General features: G+C 48.9%; 1 non-coding gene across 1 annotated transcript; it reads right to left on the reverse strand.

Moving 5' to 3' along the window:
* Nucleotides 1-185, reverse strand: LOC148647803 (U2 spliceosomal RNA). Its single transcript, XR_015927042.1, has one exon. It is a non-coding gene; the product is annotated as a U2 spliceosomal RNA (small nuclear RNA).
* Nucleotides 186-6,250: the final 6,065 nt, after the last annotated feature.

The following is a 6,250-nucleotide window of genomic DNA, read 5'->3' on the forward strand; positions in this document are numbered from 1 at the left end:
AGGTGGTGCACCGCTCCCGGAGGCGCTGCAATACTGGGCCGATGCATGGAGAGGATGGAGCAAGCTCCTGATCCAGCTCCCTGTTCAAAAAATCCGTTTAATATGTGGTCCCCCAAAGGGGGACGTATCAGATATTAAACTGATAAGAACAGATTTTTTTTTTATTACAATAATACAAAAGGGAACAATTATCAAAGAGCTCACAGACAAAAAAAACACACATTACTCCAAAAGACACAATACCGCAAAACTACTTTTTACCACATAACACCACACTTTCCCTAATCCCCGCCCTTATTCAAATCAAACCCTCCCTTACCCAAATATTCGCAATTCGACCAAAGATGCTAAACATCCGTAACATAAAACTATTCTATCAACATAATTTATACACAGATAGATACAGTTAACCCCTTTTTTCCGTATGACCCTCAGTCTAAATTCTGTCAGCTCGCCAAAAACAAATCCTTCCACCTCTCTTTAGCGGCCGAAAAACCCCACCGCACAATGTCCCTTTTGACACGCGTCCGGATGTCTGTTTTAATCCTCCCTACCACTTCCCCACTCGTAAGATACACAGCATGCTTAACCATCTCATCCCTGGATGCCCAAATATGGAATTTAATCAAACTAACTACAAACCAGAACAAGAAATTAGCACTCCATTTCCTAACACCCGGCACTCCTTTCATAAGTGCATAGGTCAGAGTAAAATCTCTTGTAGCTAAAAAATACAAAGTGGCACACTGTCCCCACACTTCTCTCGCAAAACCGCACTCCCAAAAGGCATGTCTTATTGATTCTGTTTCTTTGCAACCCTGCCTAGGACACAAAGGCTGTCGCGACAGTCTATGCTTAATCATTATCTCCCTAACCGGTAACCTTCCCCACACTCCAAACCAGTTTAAATCCTTAAATCGGTTATCCAATCCACGAGGTTGAGTTCTCACCCATACTTCCTGTGTGACCCCAACTACTGCCTGTTTTTCCTCCTTTCGAATCAGATTATACATTTGCCTGTGATCCAAGGCTATTTTCTCCTTCTTGACCTGTGGGTGCGCCTTTACCCACCCCACAAGATGTCTATAATGCCAGGGTAACTTCTCCGCTTTGGGGGTTGTATTAGACCATGCCACCAGGTGGCGCATCGCATGCGATAACCACAAAAGGGCGAAATAACGGCACGGATGAGACACGTTCACATTTAACAGGATGCATGAACGAGCAACAAAGAGGCAGTCAAGCTTCAAAGGGATGTCCGGGACTCCCCTTCCTCCCTCCTCCACCTCTCTGTATATATCTCTCCTTTTAATATACTTGTACCTCTTGCCCCAGACAAAGCCAAAGACAGCCCTTACCACCTCTCTCCTAAAACATGCCGGTAATGGAAAAACCTCCGCCAGATATAAAAGAAGCGGCAAAATTATCAGTTTTCAACACTAAAACCTTCCCCGCCAAGGAGAGTGATTGCTGTCTCCACATACCCAACTTCTGATACAGTTTGGGAAGTTTGGACTCCCAGTTCAGCCTTGCCGAATTTTCGGATTGAAACAAGACCCCTAAAACTTTGACAGGCCCTTCAGCAACTGGGAGGTCCCCGACTGCCTCCCTTCTGTTCTTCCAGACCCCAAAATACTTAATAGTACACTTATTAAGATTTAAAAAGGCCCCTTTCCCAGCCGTAAAAACCTGGATAATCTTTAAAACTCTTAAAACACTATGATCTGTAACAAAACAAGGAGATGTCATCTGTGTAGGCAGCCACTTTCACCTGGAGTCCGTTGCTCCCCGGCACCATAACTCCTTCAATTACCAGGTCACGTCGAAACCGTCTAAGCAGAGGTTCAATATAAAGAACGTATAGCAGGGGGGACAATGGACAGCCCTGCCTCACCCCCCGCTGAACAGACAAACCCCCCCAAACTACCATTACTACAAACTCTTGCCCTAACACCACTATAAAGAACCTGTAGCCAGCCAAAAAAAATATCACCAAACCCCATGCGCCTTAAAACTTCCCATAAAAACCCATGGTGGACTCGATCAAAAGCTTTGTTTTGGTCTAAATTGACCAAACTAAGAGGGAGACCCCTATCCTCAACCCATTCCACCACATCCCTAATCAGTTGCAGGTTCCAACTGATCTTTCTACCCTCAACCCCACACGTCTGGTCCACACCCACCACTGCACCCATCACCCGGCGTAACCGGCGTCCTAATACCCTAGCCAAAATCTTATAATCGGAACACAATAATTGAATTGGTCTCCAATTGTCTAGATTACATTTTTCCCCTTTCTTATAGATTAATGTGATGATCCCGGTCCTCATAGTTACCCCCAGTCCGCTGCCAGCTAAAATCTCTTTAAAAACAGAGTAAAAGGGGACCCAACTGCTCCCAAAATGTGCAATAAAACTCAATGGGTAAGCCATCTACCCCCGGGACTTTACCTTTTTTTGAGCCCAACATCGCTTCTTTAAGTTCAGCCTCTGTGACCTCCCCCCCAAGATCAGACCCGTCCGGAATGTTCTCAATATCCTCCAGGAATTCCTCCCAATCATCACGATTGACTGCGCTCTCTGCGAAAAGTTCTTTATAATATCTAGTCCCACATGCCACCATTTCCCCCAAATCCCTTGTGATCACCCCACTTGCATCTCTCACCTCTGTAAAAAGTGCTCTTTCTTGCTTAATTCTTACAGATCTAAAAAACTGGGCCGAACATCTCTCCTGGTTTTCTAAAACTACCCCCTGCAGCCGGAAGAGGAAATCCTTAGCTTTCCTTAACCAAGCCTCCCTTAATCTGGCTTTCAAATCTGCTGCCTTTTCTGCCCGAAAACCCCCGCCCCAGTTAAAATCAACGTATAAAGTCTCCAATTCCTTCTATAGTGCAACTAAAACACACTTTTCCCTTAGCCTTCTCTTTTTACAGTATTCCATAGAGAGCCGCGCAATGGTCTTTTTACACAGCTCCCACCACTCGGTTTTAGATGTAAAATCAGAAAGTTTGTTTTTGAAACTATCAATAAAATCATCTGAAATTAAAACACGATACCCGACTTCTTCTAAAATGGAAATATTAAGCTTCCAATAACTGACTTGGTAAGTTGGGCCTTCTATATCGAGTGTTACCGAGAGAGTCGTATGGTCCGAAAACCAAACTGGGAACACTTGTTCCTTCTTGATGTTACATTTCAGTGTAATAAAAATAGTCCAACCGTCGACGGTGACCCCTGCTGTTTTGCTAGGTAAAATTTTTATTCGACCGGCTAAATTCCTGAAAACAATCAACCAGATTAAACCGTTGGAGAAGATCTCTCAGGCCGCGTGCTCCTCCACCATGCTAGTCTGCTATGTCTATATTAAAATCTCCGCCCACCACAATCTCTCTGTTGGTAAAAAACCAAGGCTCAAGATCTTTTAAGAAAGCGGCCTGCAGGGCCCTTTCTGCAGGGGCATAAACCCCGATTACTCTTACCCTGACCCTCCACCAGCACCCGTCAACCACTAAGAGGCGGCCGGGTACCGCAGAGACAACTTCAGTCGCCTGAAACCCCGGATCTCCCAATCCCGATGAGTGCACTCCTCCAATACTCCACCAAGAGGGGCCTTTCTCCCATTCTCGCGAGAATCTTACCACATCCTCCGGGCCTTCCAGATGCGCCTCCTGAATAAAACAAAAACTTGGCTTTAAATCAGCCAAAAAAGTAAACACCGCCACTCTCTTTACACCATCTTTCAAATCCTGTAGATTGCTCGAAATTATCTTGTAAACTCCCATTTTACCATTATTCAATGTCAGCTGTCTAGTCCGTAAAGGTCCTCAAACCTTGGGCTCCCCTCAGTACTCCCTCCACTCTGATCCCCAAAAGGAATGGGAGTCATTGGTGAGACCTGAAGGGGGCTATAGCCTTGATCTACCTCAATAACACCACTAGGTGGCAACGTCCCCCCCTCGTCTGGGTCACTAGACCCTCCCGGCTCCAGTGGACCTTTCGGCTGGGGTGGTCCACCTTCCTGACCCTCAAAAGAGTCACCTAGAAAAATCTCTTCAAAGTTTTGTGCAGAGTCAGTCCCAAGACATTCCTCAGTCTCAAAAACCACTTCCCCTGCTGCGCTCTTCACTGATTCCTCGCCGCGTTCCTCCCTTCCACAAAATCTTCCTGCCTTTTTTCCAAGACTTGAACCTCTTCTCCTCCTACCTCCTCTTCAACCCTAAAACCCTCCTCTCCCATACTCATGGAGCTATCAGCATCACTGTCAGATACTTGTAATTCATCTTCCTCTCCCGAAGATGACAGGGCCTCTCTCTGCCTCTTTTCCTCGTTCAGTGGAGCATCCTCTTCCATCACCTCCCTCCCTCTTTTCTTATCCTTTTTCTTCCTGTTGATAATTATCCATTCTGATTCTTTTGCAGTCCCTTCCTCCAAAGCTTCCTCTCCTGCAACAATAGACAAACCCTCCTCCACACGTTCCTGATGTGTTCTTCCCTCTTTCTCCGCAGAAGTTCCTGGCTCCTGCCCTCCCTGCATCGCCGATGTCCCTTCCCCTGGATCCGATGTAGTACGGCACCGCCGTTCCTCCCGGTAAGTATCCTCTGTCCTCCCGTCCTTACACCCTACTGTTGGATGTTCCGTTCTTCTCACCGGCCCTTCGGAGACAACTGATGCAAAACTGGCCTTCTTCGTAGGGCACATTCTATATGTGTGTCCCTGTTCTCCACACAGGTTACACACCAAAGGGTTTACACAGACCATCGCTATGTGCCCCACCCTGCCACACCGTCTGCAGACCATGCTCCTACAATCAATAGCAAAGTCTTTTTCCCCACATTTCCGACATGTCTTAGGCTGACCCGGATAGACTAGATACCCTTTATTCGACCAAATAAAAAAATTGGCTGGAGGGACTAACACCACCTTCTGCTGTATCACAGGATCGAAACCTCACCATATATCTCCACTTACTAGTCCAGACATTTTCTTCATCAATAATCTTTCTTCCGTCCCCCTGAATATCCACAAACCTTCTCAAAAACGTTTTCACGTCGGCCTCAGGCACATTAGGATTAAATAGATGTACCGTCAAAGGCTTTAATTCCCGAGCAAAGAGGGGCTACACATAAAAGTGACTAAGAGGCTCCTGCTCCTTCATCAGTTGGGCTTTACACCACACTCTTGTACATTCCGCATCCGTTGTCAATGTAAGATCGAAAATACATTTACCTTGGAAATCCTGCAAGGCCAAGTTGTCCATCTGCCCCTCACGGGACAGCGGGCGACCGGCCGCCATTATCGAAAGCCACTCACCCTTCGCTGCAGTCATCTGGGAGCCCCACCTTCACCCCCTGGGCTCAACCCAGGGCGATTCCAGTGGTGGCTCTGTTCTTCCTTCTGCCTCCACTCCCTCAGATGTCCGCACGTCCACTCCACAGGTGATGCCTTCGTCGATGTTCAGATGGTCTTCCACAAAGTCTTCCTTCGGCTCTCCTTCCCCGCCCTTCACGACCTCTGACAAAACCTCCAGCCACGGACAGACCACGTGCTTTTGGATCTTGGCCAAAAGGCAGAGAAGGGATGCCCCCAAAGGCGCGGACCGACGCGCGGGCGTTCCGCTGGCGCACAGTGGCGCAGGCCGACTCCTCTGGAGCCCAGGACCCGCGCAGCTGCCGGCCTCCCTGCAGCCAGAGGCCTGCCCCCGGACTCTGCTCCCCCTCTCTCTTGCCTGCCTGCCTTCCTGCCAGTCCCGGGCGGGGGCCCTGCTCTTTGATCTTCTGTCAACGGCCCGACAACGACCGCAGCCGCAGGGGGCGCCAGCCGCCCGGCCTCCTTAGCTTAGGCCCCTCCCACCGGCAGCAGCTGCGCCCAACCGGCTGCAAGCGAAAGCCGAGCGCCAGCACCTGCGGGCAGAGGCAAGGGGCAGCTCTCTCTCGGGAGGGAGGGACGGGGACACATGCACGCCTGCCTGCCGAAAAAAAAGAAAGAAAGGTGGATATACTAAGTTTTTTGGAGGGAAAACGCCCGGCTGTCGAAAGGGGGGCCGGCCTGCTTGCCCAGAGAGTCGAGACGCGGGAAAGTGCACAAAGGGAGCACGGGAACGGAGATGGAGACGGGGAGGGGGAGAGCGAGACAGACACAGAGACACACAGATGGACGAGAGACGAGACGAGACCCGAGAAGAAGGAGCTCCAGTCCACCTCGCTTGCTTGCTCGCTAGCTAGCTACGTCTGTAGCTTTTCACCGCTGAGAGA

The sequence above is a fragment of the Lepisosteus platostomus genome, chromosome 15 (genome assembly GCF_059453375.1).
Source record: "Lepisosteus platostomus isolate fLepPlt1 chromosome 15, fLepPlt1.hap1, whole genome shotgun sequence".
NCBI classification, from domain to species: Eukaryota; Metazoa; Chordata; class Actinopteri; order Semionotiformes; family Lepisosteidae; genus Lepisosteus; species Lepisosteus platostomus.